This window comes from Amphibalanus amphitrite, unplaced genomic scaffold (genome assembly GCF_019059575.1).
Source record: "Amphibalanus amphitrite isolate SeventyFive unplaced genomic scaffold, NRLGWU_Aamphi_draft 000037F_arrow, whole genome shotgun sequence".
Lineage (NCBI taxonomy): Eukaryota > Metazoa > Arthropoda > Thecostraca > Balanomorpha > Balanidae > Amphibalanus > Amphibalanus amphitrite.
In genome coordinates, this window is record NW_024881533.1 from 138,129 (window position 1) to 156,297 (window position 18,169).

The 18,169-nt window shown below is 52.9% G+C and overlaps 1 protein-coding gene across 3 annotated transcripts in view; it reads left to right on the plus strand.

Annotated features, from left to right (window-relative positions):
• LOC122372505 (histone acetyltransferase KAT7-like) overlaps positions 1 to 18,169 on the plus strand; it is a 125,013-nt gene that overhangs the window by 50,787 nt on the left and 56,057 nt on the right. The window lies entirely within an intron of this gene.

Below are 18,169 nucleotides of genomic sequence, written 5' to 3' on the forward strand. Positions count from 1 at the left end.
CCGGACGGTGACGTCACACCGTCACTCGGGCCCGGGAAATGTGACGTCACACACCTACACCCGACACGTCCGCCATCTCTGCCGACCGTCGTATCGTTCGTCCCTATGGGTGGGCGGTGGCCGGTGATTCTGACCGAGTCATCATCATCTGCATTGATATGGCTACATGAACTAGCCCTGCTGAGGTGAAGAAGCAGTGCAAAGAAAGGGTAATGAAAATTGCTTTTTGCTCCTAAACATTTCACAATGCTCACGATGCACAGAGGGTTCGGTAGTCGGTACCCGTCCCCTACGCTGGGTAAACAGACATTATCCGTTCGATCCCATCCCTCTGAGACATCTGAGTCAAATTTGAGTTTTTTTCCATTCCAAAATATAAAACTGGAACACTCAGAACAGTTTTATATTTTGAACTTCCTGGGTCTTCAGGAAATTTCCTCGGAGTAACTGCAATCGGGCCTTGAGTCGTAAAATATTAATGCAGGCCATGGGACATTAATTTGTTATGCTGATTGTTTCATTAACCCTCGCCAGCACATGGGGGGGTTGCAACCCCCCAGGTAGTTTTTTTCTGTTCTGCACTGAACATTTTTAAAGCTAGAAGCCTGATTTTTCGTATAGCTGCTGCTCTGTCCTTTCTGAGCGTTCACTGAAAATTTCAAGTGGCAGTTCGTTTGCATTGCATTGTTTATCCATCTCTGTAGGTGTTGATCTCTTTCGTTATATCCGTGGGGTAAATAAAACAATCGCAAGCGCTCCGCAACTGTCGAGAAAAGTTACCCAGTGTTTTTTCCATCCCTCTCGTCTTAAGTGGTAATTTGTGAGAAAGCTGGCGCACCTTGGGACTGGCGGGATGGATCTTTCCTTGCGGTGTCCGCTGGGAATAACTGAGACGCGACTTGCATGAAAGCGTTAGAACTCGTTCTTCTCGCTTTCCCATAAGCTTCATTCATAATTGCAGCCGTGAGAGTCACGAATTAACGTCCCGGAACGCGCCCCGAGTCCCCGGTAAACAGACAAACGCCCCGGAACCATGGCGTCCACATCCACTCGTGTTTTCTTTGACTTTCTTGTCCCGCGTCTCTACTTACATATTTGTCTTACTTCTTGTAACTTGTGCGTGTTGCTCTTGTCCCGTGGTGATTGGGAATGAGGCATGGCAAGGTTTTAGGATATTTTGTGAGGATGCACTCGGCACTGCGTGTTTGTTATACATCGACAGCCTTTTTCCTTGCAGAAACATTGTTTGTTAAATTCGTGTGGAAATATCTGCAGCACAAGGTTGTATGTCTTCGTTCGCATTGCTCCACAACCAGTGATTTTTCCACATTTTATAATACCGGTTGACCTGCGGAGAAATCATGCGTTCAATGCCAAAGCTAATTCCGTTTCAGTATCGTATTATTGCGGTGGTATATGGTTTATTTTATAACTGCTGCAAGAGCTCTTAAGCTGATCGCAGTGTTGGCAGTTACAAGTGCAGTAAGGCATCGTAGTTGGGCACGAACGGCTATTGCGGTAGTCATAACCTGTCCCCCTGGAGGACAGGCGTTGAGCGTTTTGCCGCTACTTTGCGAAAGCGTCCTTTGAAAACGACAACGTATATGCAAACATCTAGGCGACTCAATATAAAGCCAAAATAAACGTCATATTCGGTCTGATTTGCCCGGCTAAACGGCTTACCACATAAAAGGCCATCCCAATTCCCAGTTAATGTATAAGACAAAACAGTCGGCTTGTTAATATGCAGCCAGTTTTTTTTTAATGCCGTGAGCAAAAAAAAAACTGAAAATAGCCAAGAAAACTGATTTATGGGGTCCCGATCATCCATCCGTGAAACCGCAATGGTTTGACCGTCACCCTTGGCTTGGAGCGGTGACGGTCCTGGACAACAGTGAGCAGTTACCGCGCCCCGCGGGCCACGGAACAGTGGGCTCTGAGTGCTGAATAACCAGTGAGCTCTGTCAGCTCTGAACAATCAACAGCAGTGAGCTCTGAGCTCAGAATTTCGGCCGACGCTCGTCGCGCGCGGCGGTGGGGCTGCCAAGTTCCCGACTTTGTCGATAGATGTCACTAGTAGTGCCACACTGCAACTGGCTCGATCGCCGAGGCTAGTGGTGCGCCGCGCAGCTTTTTTTTTGTAGAGTTTGTGGACTCGCCTTACAATTGGCTGAGTTCACGCCGGTTCCTGTTTCCGACATTCTTTTGCAAGACACTCTTTCAGTTCACTATACGCGGCATTCATGGCTAATGGAAATAATGACCATTATTCGGTATACGTAGACGATAGGTAGGTACACGGTAAGAAGGCACCTTAGCCGTATCGGTACGCGTACGGCAAGACAGCATCAAGCCGAAAGAGTTTCGGTTGAATATGATATTTTGAGCTTTTGAAGCATCAATCTCAGCAAAAAGAAATATTTTCCACGATCAACTGCGTGGAACCACGTCGATGAAATCAGAAAAGCAGAGGTGATTTGGCGCAAGCACAACGTTTCCATGGCACATCTGAACCGATTAAACAAATACTTTTATGCTTTTTTTCTAAGAAACAATTCACCTTATGAAAAGTAGGTATCTATAGTTTTAGCTCCCACGTAATCCCATGTTTGTTGTGTAACATGATAACTATATCAATGATATGATTGAGAAAACCAGTTTTAAAAATCAGATTATTTTGTGCCATGGACCCGAAGTCTTTTTTGTACCTTTGAGCTGCAAAAATATTCCTTTTTGATACGGTTACAAACAGGGTTGTGCTTGACTCATGAGTCGAGTCAGAAATTTGACTCAACTCTGACTCAAATGAGTCAGATTTGAGTCGAGTCGGATAAAATGTTGAGCTATTGAGTTGAGTCAGAGTTGAGTCGGACAAAAATATTAAGGCGTTGAGTTGAGTCAGAGTTCAGTCAGTAAAATGACTTTTGACATTGAGTTGAGTCAAACATTTAGGAACATGAGTCAGCTGACTCAACTTTACAGAAGCAATATATATATATATATATATATATATATATATATATATATATATATATATATATATATATATATATATATAAAAGCTTTTCATCCCCCCCCCCGCTTAACAACTTAACCCTGGCCCTGCTGCCGGTTTTTTTCACCCCCCCCCCCCCGCTCAACAACTTTTTTGTCTGAGTCAATTTTGAGTCAACTCATTTGACTCAACAAAAAAATTTGAGTCAAGTTTGAGTCGACTCATATATTCATTGAGCCGTTTGAGTCATGAGTCAAGTCAAGGGAAAAAATCAGCTCCTTGTTTGAGTCAGAGTCAGTGTCCCAAAATTATATTTTGGCTTGGGTGTCGGAGGGGAGTATTCGTCACTATAAAGGGGGCTGAGAGTGGAAAATTGCCAGTTAGAAGAGTACAAAGAGCAGAAAACAAATCAACAATTCATTTGCATGAATGTTGGAAGATGTGGAAGCTGCCTTAAAAGATCATTCAATCAAATATGGAAGGAGGTAAAAGGTGCAAGCAGATGTTCCTAATTGGTAAACGAGGGAGTGAAAAATCGCTCCTGAAAATTAGAGGTGAGAGTGGAAAATTATTTTGATATGGATGTTACTTCTCACCCAAACTGGCAAATATTGGGATACTGGTCAGAGTTGAGTCAGGGCTTTCTGAAGTTGAATGATGAGTCGAGTCGGCAATTTTTTTTTTAGTCGAGCACAACCCCGGTTACAAAGCTATCAGATAACCCAACGATAGACTCCATTAAAGGGAGTGTGCCACCTTCCAATGATTTCTCATTTTATTTTTCCTAAGATAAGAAGCTTCTGTTTTTACCTAATATCGCAAAAAAATCAAAAATGGGCCTGGAATAGTGCTTTTTTCGCCTAAAAGTTTATTGGTTTTTCGATATGTATGACAACTGTAGTGGGCTGACCTGCAAACAGGCGTCGGCAACAATCGCGAATGCGGCGCACAGCGGCACATGTGACAATAAGCAAAGGTCATTATAGTTACGACGTACGGGAATGAGTTATCAGCTGTCTAATCGACCGTAGACAACACAATGTCGAATTTAAACTGTAAGCATGTATTGATATTGTTTCTTTAATTTGGCTGTCGAACATGAATTTATGGTTTGAAATATGATTTTATGTAAAATAATTGATATGAAACAGCCGTCTCTAAAGTTAGGACCCCATCTCACCACATGAAAGTGGCAGAAATGACAATGATCAGCTGACGCATTTTTCTTGGCCGAAGTCAGAGCGCGCGGCCCGACGCACTACCAGTACCACCGCACCACAAAGTATGAGCAGAAGCCACCTAACAGGCGTGTTCGAAACCGCAGGAGATGATGATGAACGGGTTTATCGAAACTTGATTGGATGAGCCTATCGGTAATAGCGATTTTAGTGTGTGCATTTATTGTTCATAGTGGTGTGAAATGTGGTTGGGGTACGAGTACGACCGACAACCCGTCGGGGCGACTTTCGCACTGGGGTACTCAAAATTTGAAGAATTTAAGACGTTTCCATGAGTTTTGAAGGTATGGATGAGTTCTAAAAATCCGGTTCTCCTTATCCGGGTCATTAACTCCATATGGTCCAGGAAAGCTGGCACACTACCTTTAAGAAATTCCTGGGCTATACGCACTCACACGTCAGGTGTGACCGATGGCACCTATATAGTTCAGGGTTTGGTGTTTGTATATTTGTTCATGAACAGTTCGTGAACAATGTTTGTTTGTTTGTTTATTTGATAGTTTACGAATTTTGGCATTCAAGGTCACATGTTCACCAACGATTCTCTGTTCACGAACAGTTCGTGAACGTTCGTGAACGTTCATGAACAAGTCATCATTTCTGATATCTTCGGAGCAACTGTTATCATACGGTGCCGACATGACTGCAGGCATGTTTTACATGTGAAAAAATGCACCAGTCATATATCAAGCACATGGAATCATGATTCATAATTTTTTTTGCAACGCTGAGGCTTAAATTGTGCATTTAAGACCTTGCATGACGTCATATAAGACGCCACAAAGGTTGTTTGGTGCAGTAGGAGCTTTTCGCTAATAACTTCCGATCAAAGTGAGCTAGCGAGTCGGTTGAGCCATCAATCGACTCAGAAAGAACTGCCACATCGAAAGATATGCAGCATAACATCCTCCATGCAGCTTTGTGACCCGAGTGGCTTTGACCTGACCTTGACCTGAGGTCAGCATACAAAAAAGACCTAATCCAAACAAAAAGCATATCATTCGACGCGCCTGGCCACGACGAGCACGATGGTGCCACAATCGCGGCTCTGCCACCATTTGTGGCGAAGTTATGTACCAAGAACCAAACCCCTACTTTATGACACTTGACCTGACCTCGGCGGTCACCGGTTGGTGTAAGACCTTGAAATCGGATACCAGTCGCTGTGGTTCGTAAAGACGCACACGCTGGCTTTTTCCGCAAGGTTCTATCTCAATTGGGAGCGAAATGGCTAAGGAGGGGGTCTTATCTACCCCCTCTATACCGTGTTCGCGAACAGTTCATGAACGTTCGCGAACTGTTCGTTGTTTGTTTACCAAAATTTGACCGATGACGTCACTTGTTCGCGAACACATTTGTTCGTGAACAGTTTGTTTAGGTATGTTTGTTTATTTGAAAAATTAAACAAACACCAAACCCTGATATAGTTATGTTACCCGGGATGTTGTGCGTGTATGGTTTGCGTGGGTCCAGAATCGATCAGCATTGTTTGTTGTTACTGTTTCTGTTGCTTTTTTGCATTGAATGCTATGCGGAGGGGTCCCTCTTGTTTCCGGCATTCACCATATAAGGATGAAATGAGTGCCGTAGAATGTGCTGCTTGTCAGGACCACATGAGCTTTGGCAGCGATTAAGATGTCTCGACTTCTGTTGAAGTGGCATGTAAGTGCAGTCACTAACCATTATCCAGTGCTTATACCGATCTCTGCTGAGTATATCATTCTCAATCACACCCTTCTATATACTTATTTCTTTACAAATCACATCGGAAGTCTTATCGCTGCATGCAATGGTTGAACAAGCCCCACTGTTGGGGGAAAATCCCCATCCCCCACTCCCCACGTCTCAGTGTTTCTCTGTCCGGCGTTGGAGAGGCGGCACGCGGCGATGATATGCCCAGTCGCCGGTCTCCGAGGGCCGTCACCGGCCGCCGTCCCCACTGACCGCTGCTAACGGTGACCACTTACGGTCCTCTGTTCCGGCTAGTCCGCTCGGCGCTCATTTTTGTCGTCCGCTCGGCCGGATCCTGGTCGGTTTTGGTGCTGACATGCCGTGGGACGGGCAGCGATGACGCCTGGGCGACGTCAAATGGCACGCGGCAGAGGCGGGGCTTTGGACACAACGGAAGGCGACTGGCGAGGGGTGCATTCAGTGCGGATTATGTTTATGCGTAGTGTGACAAAGGTACTAATGTCTATATTGTGGCAGTCACATGGAAGGTAGTATATTGCCAAATGTAATCAAGTCCTTAAGATGTCCTATCGTTTCCCCTCAGTCATAAGTCGATTTCATGGTAAACTGAAACTCAAACTGATAGAAGGGAACATTGCGTTCCTCAAGTTTCCCGTTATGAGCTTTGGCAGTTTGCTGTTCCGTTTTGCTGTCATACGACTTAACCAGTTGTATCGTTCCAATTACATCCTAGGTGTGACTAGCTGGTTAACGTAACATGTTAAATCCCTATGTTGATCAGTTGACATGCCACGCTGCCTATCCGCAGAGACGTTAACCATCTCTGTAACGCTAACTGATAGCGGCTAACGGTTTGCGGACCGGTCTGTCGTGTGTGTCGTCGACAGCGGAGATTTTGGAAACCACATGGTCGCAGGTGCGAGACAATGGTCAAAATGACCGAAATACGGAGCATGATCATCAGTCTGTGGTATAGGAGGAAACATAAGGGAGGGAAACATTATTTCTTTCCGAAAATCAGGCGTGTCTTCGGCGATTTTTTTTTTTTTTTTTTTTTTTGTCTTTATGAACACCTTCGTTTCGCCACACGGCGTTTAACAAAATCCTACAATCGGATAGGAAATGTTTTGGCGCAGTGTGATCAGTCATGTATCGGCGCTGAATGCTGTTTGATCCAGGTGACACGGATCGGCAGAGCTCGCGCTCCCACTGACCTTGTGCCGTAAATTGGCTGCCAGCTGCTGGTGACATGTGATTTGCATCACTGGTCTCCCAGTCAGTGGCATTCGTCTTTGTTCGATCAGGACCGTATTATTCTCTGTGCGAGGGCCACGGTCAGCGGTTGGAGCGGGGCATCTGTTCCTCTCCCGGTGTGTCATCACTCAGGCTGTCATTTGCAGTGACTTGTTATAGTCGCGATCGTTCGCTGGGAACAGCCAATCCTCGGCGGTCTCTGCATGCTGCAGATGCCTCTGCCAGTTACCTGAATTACTCTCATCCGCTCAGGTCCGTAGCGCTAGCTGAAAACTGACACGATACGGCCAGAGTGCGCTTTTGGTAGGGATGGCACCAGATGGTGACGGCGTTGGTGACGGTGGTGACGGCGGTGACGCCCCCGGCGGCGTGGACCGCCTGTCGCCGGGACGACAGCCTTCCCGGCGGCACGGACACCGTCTGTTAGTGGTGATTTGCATGTCAACACGCGTGCTCATGCATGACTCGTGTGTCGTCCGTTCCCGGAGTGACCCCGGGATCAGCCGGTGGGTCTGGGAGACCGGCCGGCGCGGCGGCCCGCCGGGAGCGGTCCCGGGGTCACCAGTTGACCCCGGGGTCAGTCGGGGCTGGCTGACGGTCCACCAGCAGTGACCCCAGGGTCACGCGGCGGGTCCGGCTGGGCGGCGGTCCCCCAGACGCCTCGGAAATTCATGGGCCGTTGGCCACATGCCAGACAGGCGAACTAGACGCGCCGACGAAGGAGACATTATATTCCCGAACGGGGCCCGAGGTGATATGTAGGGAGATGCGTCGCAACTCGCAGCGGTCTTTGGAAGGTAGTCGGAATTTAATCTGTTGGCGTTACGAACGACCGACCACCGTCCGACCGCCTCGCCGGCAGGTGTCGGGCGCCGGCCGGTTTTCCCCGGGGCGTGGCGGCCGTCACGCCGCCGTCACGCCAGTGTGACACCTGTCACGAGCGTACCGTGACGAGAGCTGCGGCAGCTGGCCGAGCGGCTGCCGGCTGGCCGGGTCGCGGTCCAGTGGTCAGGTCACTGGCCGGCTAGCTCCTGTGTGTTCCTCAGCGGGTTCGGTCCAGCGGCCGGCCGTCTGCCCGCCCACGGTTCGTCGGAAGGTCATCTCAGGCTCAAAAGAAACGATATATACCATTCGAAAGCTGACGGTGAGCTGAATCCAAAAATGTAATTTTTATCAAAATCGATCGATGGCCTTTTTTGAAAATTGCGTTTTTGTGAAACCTTTACAATTTTTTATTCAACGGGCTGTCCCGGACATTCTTGAAAACATAAACATGCATTTTTGAGTTCCAGTGAAAGTTCAACGCCAAAAGAACAATATTTAGCGAAGCAATATAAATATTTCCAAACATTAACCCGCGCGGGGCTGGGGTCTCCAGCCGAACGCGCGGGGCTGGGGGGGGGGGTAAATTTTACCCCCCCCCCCTGTTATCTCCCGAACTAATGGTCCGATTTGGAAAATTCAAACGCCAATCGAAAGATCTCATCACGAACAACTAAAAACATGTACATAATTTAAAGTCTGAGGTCAAGGTCAAGGTCAGTTCTAGGGTACAAATTGCAAGTTCCTACAGTATCGGCCTTGCACCGTAGTTGCCGAAGAATGGAGTCATGGACTGAGACTGATTGCCCAAAACGTGTTCATAGGCTACCAAGACAATATTCGTTGCATACAATATCATTCAGAGGTCAAGGTCAAGGTCAGGTCAGGTCAGGTCAGGTCACCAAAAACAAAATATAGAAAAGGGCATGTGCGACACATGTTTTATGGGTCATATTACTCAGAATTCAATAGGCACACTCAATAAGTGATACGGACCACCTCTAGATGAATTTCAGGTCTAGGTCAGGTCAAGGTCAGGTCAAGTGAGGTCAAATTTTGAAGTTGGTTGTTTAGGCCTAAAAAGGTGTTAATCTGATGCAGTTTTTCACGGCGAATCGAATGGTGCTATTTTTGTTTCCGTACGAGGTCTAGAACTTCCAAAAAAAAATCATTTTCAAAATTTTTGTGTGTCGTGACGTCAGAAAATTTCGAATTACTCCCACATTTTTGAACCGATTCTTCTAAAACTTGGTATGCAGGTGCACATAGACCACTTCTCTGACATCTATTCCGGTTTTTTCGATACACTCAAAATTTTGGATTTTATAATTATTTTCCCCAAAAAGTCAGTTTTTTGAAAAAATTTGGGCCAAAATCCAAAATATTCAAAAAACCGAGATAGCCATTTGATAGACAAAGTAGAATTACGTATAAAGTTTTTGTTACGTCTTGATTCCTTTAAAAATGAAGATGTTAGCGGCGTTTGAATTTTTGCCGTTTTTGAGGCGAAAATGGCGAACATGACGTCACTAAAACGTCAATTTCTCGAAAAATTTTTGACGGATTTCGCTCAAATTTTCAGGGAACGTGTCAAATTGATGTAAGAAAAGGTACTGGAAGTTTGGCGGCGCGCAGCGCCGCCGTTTTTGAGATATTGCAAAAATTCGCGAGGGGGGTAAAATTTACCCCCCCCCCCAGCCCCGCGCGGATTAATATGCGTCTCCCACAGCCGACAATAAGGAGCAATCACACAGCTCAGTGTCACGATGGACCAAAGTCAGCCACACAGAAGCGTGAAATGACCCTTATCGACTCGCAGGCCCGGCGCTCTCGGCCCGCCTGGCCGGCCACGGCAAGGAGGTTCGGCTGTCGTTCTACTAAACAGACGTCATATTTGTTAGTTTAACGATTCAAGTCGGTACTTGAGATATTCAGGATACATGAGCAAAAGATTCATTGCTCTGTCATCTTCACATCATGCATTAATTTGTATTTGTTCATGTCTACTTTGCTCAATTGAGCTTGGTATCATGCCCATATAAGGAAAATTGGCCGCGCTGAAATGTCAGAGGTTGCACCGGCCTCAGCTCGGGTGGAGTGGGGGTAGTGCCCGGTGGGGCAGGGTAACCTTTGACCGGTCGCACGGCCGAGCAGCTGTCACCAGTACAGCCTCTGACAGTGAAACCCCGCTCACTTCCCCTGCGCGGGCACTGAGCGCAGCTGGATGGAACAAAACATGTATAAGAAAAATGTAAATTAAAGCATGTTGTAAATCAAGCAGAACAACGAATTTTCTTCACAGCCATCCTGAATAACTTTAATAGCGATGTAGACAGCTAAACTGACAAATATGACATTTGTTTAGTAGAACGAGAGCCGAACGTTATTTCCGCGACCGGTCGGGCGGGCCGAGAGCGCCGGGTCTGCGAGTCGATAAGGGTCATTTCACGCTTCTGTATGGCTGACTTTGGTCCATCGTGACACTGAGCTGTGTGATTGCGCCTTATTGTCGGCTGTGGGAGACGCATTTTAATGTTAAGAAATATTGCTTCGTTAAATATTGTTCTTTTGGCGTTCAGCTTTGACTGGAACTCGAAAAACATGTTTATTTTTTCAAGAATGCCCGGGACAGCCCGTTGATTAAAAAATTATAAAGTTTTTACAAAAACGCAATTTTCAAAAAAGGTCATCGATCGATTTTGATAAAAAAATACATTTTTGGATTCAGCTCACCGCCAGCTTTCGAATGGTATATACCGTTTCTTTTGAGACTGAGATGACCTTCCGACGAACCGTGCGCCCCGGTCAGATCCTGCAGCCGGCCGTATACCGACCGTACAGGCGGCGTGGGACGGGGAACACGTCACTTTGGACTCAGCTCGTCTCGAATTTAGGCGTAAAAAGAACGCTTGTAGAGTTTTGTGTGAAGTTTGGGTGCATGACATTTTCCACTGGGATTTCATTAACTTTTGTTCTGTATGCCAGTTGCAGAAGCGGTCGAAATGGTCGATACATCATTTTCTCGTCACGCCTGTGGTTTGCCTCGTGTTTTGACCACTGCAGCTGCCTCAAAATCGGGTGTTCCCGTTTGTACCGTTTCGACTGTTATGTAATGTGGGGGTAACTGTAGACACCTGTTCATTACGCCACGTGCGCGGCTTGTAAAAGCGGCGCTTTCCAGCCGACGGCTGGATCGATCCGTGTCCTGTACAGTCTCTGCTAGATCGATCCGTGTCCTGTATGGTCTGCTGGATCGATCCGTTTCAGGGATAGTGTCGGTGGGATCGATCTGTGCCAGGAATAGTGTCTGAAGGATCGCTCCTTTTCAGGGATAGTGTCTGGGATCGACCCGTTTCAGGGATGGTGTATGTGCAGGATCGATACGTGTCCTGTATGGTGTCTGTGGGGCCGACACGTTTTCTATGTGGTGCCTGTGTGATTGTTCATCGATCCGTGTCATGCAGAGTGTCTGTAGGATGGATCATCGATCCGTGACCTGTGTGTATGCTGCTGTAGGATCGATCCATGCCCACTGTCCGGACAATGGTGTCTCCAGGACCGAGCATGTCCAGAGCCCACCGAGTCTTACCTCCGTATTGGTGCTGTTGCGATCGGTCGATGTTCCTTGCAATTCGCCGGCGGCGGCGGTGGCACCTGGTCCACCATCCGACACTGGACCCAGGCGGTCCTCAGGGAGGGGAAGCGTCCATGGAATTGGACACAATGACACGACTCCGCGAGGGCCCGGTGGACCGGCATAGCCCCGGGGAGCTTCACCAGGGAACCAGATGGTCCAGTGCCTGTGGATTCTGGGAAGAGCTTGGCTCCAAGGTCACGCGATTCTGCCGTTCTTTGTGGCTGGAAGGACTTAGGGGTCTTGGACGCTTTCGTTCAGGGAACGAAAGCGTTGAAAGACGACGTGAATTTAATTAAAATAATTAATGGCCAGCTTCTGACAACCTCGTGAAAACCAGGTCCCGGTAGTTTTTGCTCGGGATGAGGAGATATCGTGAAGTCGGAGCGCGCAGCGTTCTGGGTAATGGTCGCAGGGTCAAGGTGCAGCTCAGATGTCTTATGAGCGAATCTGAGAGGCAGGGAGATATTGCATTGCGGTTACCTAATACCAATGTCGTTTGTAAGTCTTTAATTGTTGTGTCTGACTCTGGCTAATGAGTACCTACAAGTGATGCAACCGACCACAGTAACAGTTATTTATCCTTACCTGCCGGTTAATTGAGCCAATTTGACACCGCAACTGTAATACGGTGAAAATCCACCTGACACCAAGTTCATAATGCCATTTTTCTGTATTTGGCCCACTTTTAAGTGGGCACTGCCCTGTTTGTGATCGATAACTCAATAAAAGTATAACATCATAGATGAAGTGTTTGGTGCTCAGGGCTCAGATCAAGTGATGGAGGTCACAATCTTTTGGCGGAGGTGGCCGCGCTTGGCGGGCCCGTCGTCCGCACCATTTATCGTGGAGTCTGGAGGGAGCCAGACGGCATTCAGGAAGGTCACGACCTTTGGGCGGCCGTGTCCGGCGCTCTGACGTCACCGTCGGCCGGTGACGTCCGTGTGACGTCACCGGCGGCCTCTGGCGCGGCCCGATAGCGGTCGACTGACGCACGCAGAGGGCCGGCCGCCGCCGCCGCCGCCGTGTATGTATGGGACGGCCGGACAGCGCCGATGGGGAGGGTCGGTGGGCACTGGCAGCCGCTTCAGGGAAACACAACACGAACGGACCCTGTCTCATGTCACGCATCAACTTATCAACGCATGGATAGCCGCTCCGCAAAATGCAAGTGAATGGTATTTCCGGTCATGATCCGTGTGCGGTTACGAAGATCTAATTGAAGGAAGGCATTGTGTTGCACTGATGGAGAAGGTCAAGTTCAATAGCCATTTAGGACACTATCGTCCAGTGGTGTGTTCGGTATTTGTCGCTCTCCGGTCGCTCAGAGCAGGGTGCGAGAGTTACGGTTACCACGTGGGCTGCAGGATGTCGTGCAGGATGCACAGCCAGAGCCTGCCGAACATGGTTGGAGCTTTTCTAGGGAAGTTGGTGGGGCAAAAAGTCATCAAACCCACAATGTCCGATTATAAAGTTGAATAAAATGCCACACTGAATCAATTCCTATTATTACAGACATATTATTTTGCATTAAACAGACATTCCAAAGCTCTTCAATGCGAAAAAGGTTAATTTGCAAAGCAACAAAGTCTTAGAAATCAGCTAAAGTTGGTGGGGCAAAACGCTTATTGGTGGGGCAAGATACCAAGTTGGTGGGGCAGCCGCCCCACCAACTATATAGGAAGCTCCGCCCCTGCTGCCGAATGTTTATTGAATTCTGGTCCGCGATCCACCTGTACCTGTTGTGTTGCGATCCAGCCCCCGCACGGCTGCTGGCCGTGCCTGCGCGCGCCTCTGCCGCTCACACCGCTGGCCGCCCCAGCTCGGCGCCTGCAAGCGCCTCTGCCGCCGCCAGCTGACGGTGCGCGCCGAGCGGCACGGCTGGCGCGGGTGACGAGGGGCGGCGCACGCCATACTTGTTGTCTTTTATGTATAATCTCGGCCTCGCTCGGATCACGGTCCAATAAATCGCGTTACTCATTATTCCTCTCTCACTCTGAACCGACGAACAGAAACATAACATGGCGCGGTCGGTGTTGTGATTAAGTGATTGAGTTTTATAATCTATAGACATGAGTGATTTCGATAAACTGTCGGCGCTGCTGCTCCAGCAGGCGGAGCTGTCCGCCCAGCGTGAGGAGCGTCTGGCGGCCATGATGGAGAGGCTGATGGCCCGCCAGCTCTCCACGGCGGCTGTGACGGACCCAGTGCCCGACGACCCGGGCGCTGATGGGCGATCAGCTGCCGCCGCGCGCCGCACCGCCCGCCTGCCGACCTCGGCGACCCCGGCCCCGTACCTGACCTCGTCGGCGTCACTGCGGGAGTTCACCGTGTGGGCCGAGAAGCTCCGCGGCTACATGATGCTGACCGGAGCCTGCGACCTCCCAGTGGAAGGCCAGCGCGCCGCGCTGCTCAGCCTCCTGGATGAGGACTGGCACCGAGTCATCAGGTTCGGGCTCGATCTGGCCGACGGTGCGAGCCTGGACACCATCGTCACCGCCATGGAGGGACACCTACGAAAGCAGCGGAACGTGCTGGTGGACCGGCGGGACTTTTATGCGCGAGTGCAGGAGCCGGGTGAGTGTTTCGATGACTTTCTGTGCGGCGTCAAGGAAGCCGCGTCGTTCTGTGCGTTCTGCGAGCACTGTGTCGACGTGCAAATTCGTGACCGTGTCGTGTGTGGTGCGCGGGACGAGGAGGCCGTGCGGCGCATGCTGGAAGACCCAGAGCTGACGCTTAAGCGCGCGGTGGATATTTGTCGCGCCAGTGAAAACGCGCGTACCACCTGCCAGGATCTTCGTGGGTCGGAGGGGCACTCTGTGGCGCGGCTCTCCGCTTATAAGAGGGGCCGCAGCCGGTCTCGCGGCCCGCGGTCGCGCACCGCCGCCGCCCCCACCCTCACCGCCGCCGCCGCCGCCGCTGATCAGCGGCCCCGCGAGCGCTGCCCGCGGTGCGGCCGTCGCCGTCATGTTGGCTCAGACACGTGTCGCGCCGCTGGCGCCACCTGTCGAGCATGCGGCGAACTGGGACATTTTGCGACAGTCTGCCGCCACGGAGTCAGCGCCACAGATGGCGCTTCGGACCACGCCGTCGCCGCCCCGGCAGCCGTCGTGCCGGGCCCCGCCGGCGGCCCGCCGCCGGCGCGCAGCAGCCAGCGAGCGCAGTACGGACGCGACATTAAGCAGGTCATCGCTGACATCCATATCAGCGGAGTCTGCACCCGCCCAGCGCCCACGGTCAATGTCCAGCTGATCCATCAGACCGGGAGCAGCACGCTGGAGTGCACGCCGGACACGGGAGCCGAGGCGACGGTCATGGGTGACGCTGTGGCTCGGTCGCTCGGCATCGCCCTCTCCCGCCTACAGACCGACCACCGAGCCAAATTCACCGCCGTCGGACGCCGTCCACTCGACTGTCTCGGGGCGTTCAGCGCGACGCTGCGGCTGGGTGACCGCTTCGTCGACGTCACCGTCTACGTCATCAGTGGACTGACGGGGACGCTCATCAGTTGGTTTGATTCAGTCGCCCTGGGGATTTTGCCGGCCAACTTCCCTGCGCAGATTCCCGACGTGAGACCAGAAGCAGCTCGGGAGGTGACGCCATCTACGATGACTGATTCGTCGACGGTGGCGCCCCTGGCGGCAGCCGTCGGCGATGCCGGGCCGCCGCCGCAGCCTACCCAGCCGGGCGGGGCCGCCGCCGCCCACGGAGCTGGGCCGCCGCCGCCGCTCACGGACACTGGGCGGGCGAGGTGTGCTGCGGCACAGCCTACCCAGCCGAGCGGGGCCGCCGCCGCTCACGGAGCTGGGCCGCCGCCGCCGCTCGCGGACACTGGGCGGGCGAGGTGTGCTGCGGCACAGCCTACCCAGCCGAGCGGCGCCGCCGCCGCCCACGGAGCTGGGCCGCCGCCGCGGCCTACCCAGCCGAGCGGGGCCGCCGCCGCCCATGGAGCTTCGCCGCCACCGGTGGGAGGCCTGCCGACATGGGACGAGGACGGGGACCCGTCCGAGGAGCTCATCGCAGCTCATGCAGCCGCGATCGCGGCTCACTACCCGCGGGTATTCAGCGCTGAAGGCCCGCTGCGAGAGATGGACGGAGGCCCGATGGTGATCGAGCTGCGCGAGGATGCGACTCCGACAGCTGTCACCGCCGCCCGTCCGGTCCCATACGCCTGGAGAGCGGACATCAAAGCTCAGCTCGATGAACTACAGGCCCGAGGCGTCATCGCACCAGTCGACTACCCCACCGAATGGTGCCACCCGATGGTCGCCGTCGCAAAGCGACCGTCCGGAGTGCGACTGTGTGTGGACCTGACCCGGCTGAACCGGTTTGTGAAGAGGCCCACCTACCCAGTGCGACCGCCGCACGACGCTGTAGCAGGTATCCCGGCTGGCAGTCGCTGGATGACGACGCTGGACGCCGCCATGGGGTACTTCCAGGTACCGCTCGCCGAGCCGTCCCAGGACCTGACATGCTTCATCACGCCCTGGGGGCGCATGAAGTTCCTCCGGGCGCCGCAGGGGTGCGTGTCCGCCGGCGATGAGTACAACCGGCGTGGTGACATGGCCCTCGGCGACATTCCGAACACGGTGAAGGTCGTGGACGACCTGCTGGCATACGACGCCACCTACCGGGACCACCTGGCGCACATCATAGCCGTGGTACAGCGCTGTGACGAGTGCGGCATCACACTGAACCCCAAGAAGTTCGTGTTCGCCAGACACGAGGTGAACTACTGCGGCTACCGCATCACACCGGACGGCTACACCTCCGACGGAGAGAAGCTCAGAGCCATCGCCGATTTCCCCAGGCCTGAGAACGTGACCGATCTGCGGTCGTTCATGGGACTGACCAACCAGCTCGGTGGTCTGTCGTCAGAGCTCGCCCACGCCGCCCAGCCGCTGCGAGACCTCCTGAAGGCGCGCCACCTCTGGTGCTGGACAGCACAGCACGAGGCGGCCTTCTTACGGGTCAAGTCGGTGCTCGCCGCGCCTCCCGTGATGGCGTTCTTTGATCCGAGCCTGCCGACCATGCTACAGACGGACGCCGCTCGGACCAAAGGCCTCGGATTCGCGCTGCTCCAGCGACACGGCGACATCTGGCGGCTGGTGCACTGCGGCTCCCGGTTCCTAACGGACACGGAGTCACGGTACGCCGTCGTGGAAATCGAGCTGGCCGCCGTGCTGTGGGCGTGCCGGAAGTGCCACATCTACCTCGCCGGCCTGCCGTTCTTCACACTGGTCGTGGACCACCGGCCACTGGTCCCGATCTTGAACCAAAAGCAGCTGAGCGAGATCGAGAATCCCCGGCTGCAGCGGATGCGAGAGAAGCTGACGCCGTATTCCTTCACTGCCAGCTGGCAGAAAGGATCCGACCACCGCATACCGGATGCGCTGTCACGCGCTCCAACCAGCGACCCGACCGCCGACGACGAGCTTTCAGAGGACGCGGAGGACCCGCTCCACGCAGCTGTAATCGCAGCTCTGCACGCTGAGCGGGCGTCCGAGGACGGTGCGCGGCTAGCGCCGCTCGTGGACCCCAGTCTGGAGAGGATCCGAGCCGCCGCCGACCGCGACCCTGAGTACGAGTCCCTGCGAGAGACAATTCTGCACGGATTCCCAGAGCACCGGCACGAGGTGCCCCCCGCCGTCCGCCCATACTGGGGCGTGCGGAGCATGCTGGCGCTGGACGGCGGTCTGATCGTCTACGGCCCTCGACTGGTGATCCCCGCCAGCCTCCGACGCGACGTCCTCAACCGTCTGCACCAGTCACACCAGGGGATCGAGAGGACCAAACGCCGTGCCCGTCTCTGTGTGTACTGGCCGGGCGTCGACCGTGACGTCACCAACGTGGTGTCGTCCTGCCCGCGCTGCCGGCAGCTGGTGGCGAGCCACGCCAACGAGCCGCTGTGGCAGGAGGACGACCAGCCGAGCCGGGTGTTTGAGTCGGTTTCGGCAGACTATTTCCACGTCGCCGGCCGGACGTATCTGGTCTACGCCGATCGACTGTCCGGCTGGCCGTACATCTCCACCTGCCCGAGGACAGCATCGGCCGAGCACCTGACTCGGGAGCTGCGTGCGCTGTTCGCACAGACTGGAGTCCCGACGGTTCTCCGTACGGACGGCGGACCGCAATTCACGTCGGGAACTCTGCGCCGTTTCCTGACCCGATGGGAGGTGCGCCACGTCATCTCGTCGCCGCACTACCCGCGGTCAAACGGCCACGCCGAGGCGGCTGTCAAGGCAGCAAAGAAGCTCGTCATCACGGCCTCCACGGGCGGCCAGCTGGACGAGGAGCTGCTGAGCCGGGGCCTGCTGGAGCTGAGAAACACGCCGCGCGCGGACGGCCGATCACCGGCACAGGTGTTGTTCGGACACCCGATCCGGTCGGGCGTGCCCACGCACCACCGCGCGTTCGCGCCCGAGTGGCAGCGCGCCGCCGCCGAGTGCGAACTGAAAGCCGCTGTGACCCGGGGAGCGGTCACACGCCGCCACGACGCGACAGCGCGCCCGCTGTCGCAGCTCAACATCGGCA